Source organism: Eriocheir sinensis, chromosome 53 (genome assembly GCF_024679095.1).
Source record: "Eriocheir sinensis breed Jianghai 21 chromosome 53, ASM2467909v1, whole genome shotgun sequence".
Lineage (NCBI taxonomy): Eukaryota > Metazoa > Arthropoda > Malacostraca > Decapoda > Varunidae > Eriocheir > Eriocheir sinensis.
In genome coordinates, this window is record NC_066561.1 from 4,780,794 (window position 1) to 4,783,293 (window position 2,500).

The 2,500-nt window shown below is 36.8% G+C and overlaps 1 protein-coding gene across 8 annotated transcripts in view; it reads left to right on the forward strand.

The window, feature by feature from the left end:
* LOC126983235 (uncharacterized) overlaps window positions 1–2,500 on the forward strand; it is a 212,588-nt gene that overhangs the window by 17,668 nt on the left and 192,420 nt on the right. The window contains exon 1 of one of the 8 annotated variants that reach the window (XM_050835874.1): window positions 459–488. The exons of the other annotated variants lie outside the window; for them this stretch is intronic. The gene's annotated coding sequence lies outside the window, so the exon portion shown is untranslated. Of the gene's footprint in view, window positions 1–458; window positions 489–2,500 lie in introns of those variants that run through there. 8 annotated transcript variants of the gene reach the window in all.

Here is a 2,500-nt window from a genome sequence, read left to right on the forward strand (position 1 = left end):
CCGCGCGCACCTCGCTCTTGTAAACACCGCCGCTGGTACACACACAGGCCTTGGCTATACGTACATGTCAGGTTTCGAGGTGCACATGAGGGCTATCGGTGTACATAGGGGGGCTAGGGGTCGCTGCTCCCGAGACCTTGAGAAAAGAGGGTGGCGGCAGCACAGGTGAGGGATATTGAGCGGCCAGGTAAGGTAGCCAGGTGAGCTGAGGTGAGGTGAGGGTCTGCTGGTGGTGGTGGCGGTGGTGGGGAGGGGAGGGGAGGGAAGGGGAGGGAGAGGTTGTGTTGTGTGTGTATGGGGTTGTGTGTGTGTGTGTGCGCGTGTGTGTGTGGTAAACTAAGTCATGTTGTGAGTTCGTGTTTGGGAAATCTTCGTCGTCTGTGTGTGTGTGTGTGTGTGTGTGTGTGTGTGTGTGTGTGTGTGTGTGTGTGTCAGTGTGCGGGTACCTATCTTAGCGGGAACACCTGGATTTTCTGAGTAATCTACAGGTACGCTCGTCACACCACCTCACCTGCCTGGCCTAATTAGACACGTTACCTTACCTGGCCTTTCCTTCACCTGCTTCCTCATTCTTACCTGTGGGATTTTACTGTCTTTTTTTTTCCTCTTTATTTGCTTACCTGTGTTTGGAGCTTGTTAGTCGCACGCTATTTTGTGCCTTGTAATCTTTTTTTTTTTCTCCCCTTCCTCCTCCTTCTTCTTTTCCTTATCATAATCGTCATCATAATTTTACTTGTCTTTGTTTTCTTTGTTTTCTTTTTCTATTGCTTTTTTCTTTTCTTTCTCTTATTTTCTTCTCCCTCTTCCTCTTTTTTCTTCTTCTTCTCTTCCTTATCATAATCGTCATCATAATTTTACTTGTCTTTGTTTTCTTTGTTTTCTTTTTTTATTACTTTTTTCTTTTTATCTTCCTTCTTTTTATTCCTCTTTTTCTTTTCTTCTTTTCTTTTTTCTTCGTCATAATTTTACTTTTCTTTGTTTTCTTTTTCTTTTTCTATTACTTTTTCTTTTTAATCTTCCTTCTTTTTCTTCTTCCTCTTACTCTTCTTTTTCTTTTCTTCTTTTTTTTCATCATAATTTTGCTTTTCTTTGTTTTCTTTTTCTTTTTCTATTACTTTTTCTTTTTATCTTCCTTCTTTTTCTTCTTCCTCTTCCTCTTTTTATTTTCTTATTTTCTTTTGTCTTCGTCTTTTTTTCTTCTTCCTCCTCCTCTCTTCTTGTTATTCTTGTTTTTCTTCCTGTTCTTCTTCTTGTTCTTGTTCTTCTTGTTCTTCTTCTTCTTCTTCTTCTTCTTCTTCTTCTTCTTCTTCTTCTTCTTCTTCTTCTTCTTCTTCTTCTTCTTCTTCTTCTTCTTCCTTAATCATTTCCCTGTTCTAGTTTCTGTCCTTTTTCTTCTCCTTTTCCTTCTCCTTTTCCCCTTTCAAATTTTCCCCCCTTCTCCCTCTTCCTATCATCATCATATCTTCTTTTCCTTCTCGCTTCTTCTTCTTTTCCCCTTTTTCTTAGTTTTCCTGATTCTTCTTTTTCCTTTTCCTCGTATACTTCTTCTTTTCCCCTTACTTCACATCATTTTCTTCTTTTCCTCTTTACCAACACCTCCTCCTCCTCCTCCTCCTCCTCCTGTTAATGCACCTGTCCTTACCTGTGTGTCTATGTGTGTTTACTGCCCTGGACACACCTTGATTTACCTGTGTGTGTGTGTGTGTGTGTGTGTGTGTGTGTGTGTGTGTGTGTGTGTGTGTGTGTGTGTGTGTGTGTGTGTGTGTGTGTGTGTGTGTGTGTGTGTGTGTGTGTCACCTGCGCCGCCTCCTTCTCACCTGTGTTGGGAAGGTCATTAAGCCTCTCTCTACCTGTGCCCACCTTTGTCTTTTATATTTTCACTTTCTTGTACAATCTTTTTTTTTACTATATTATATTTTTTTGTTATTTTATTTTTTGTTTTGTTTTTCCTGCTTGTGTTTTTTTCTGTTATTTTTTTTCTTTTTTTTCATTTATTTTTTTTTTCTTTTTTCCATTTTTTTCATTTCCATTTTCATTTTCATTTATCATTTTTTTCATTTTTATTTTTTCATTTTATCTTTTGTTTTTGTTTTGGATTTTTCGTGTTTTTTCAAAGTCTGTTTATCGTGTTTTTTTACGTTTTGTTTTTCCTGCTTGTGTTTTTTTCTATTTTCATTTGTTTTTTCCCATTTTCATTTTTTTCATATTTTTTGTATTGGATTTTTTTTGTTTTTATTTTTGTTTTTTTCTGCATTTTTGTTTTGTTTTGTTTTTGTTGTTTGTTTATTTTTCTTCTTCTTTGCTTCACTTTAAAATTATCTTCTTCTTTTTCTTTGCCTCATTTCTATCTTGCTTTGGTTTCCTCTTCCTCCTTTTAGCATCTTTCTTTCTCCATCTTTCTCATTTTCTTTCCCTCCTTCATTCATTCTTTATTTCCTTCTTCCTCGACGATTTTTATTCTTTTTCTTTACATCATTTCTCTTTTGCTTTGGTTCCATCT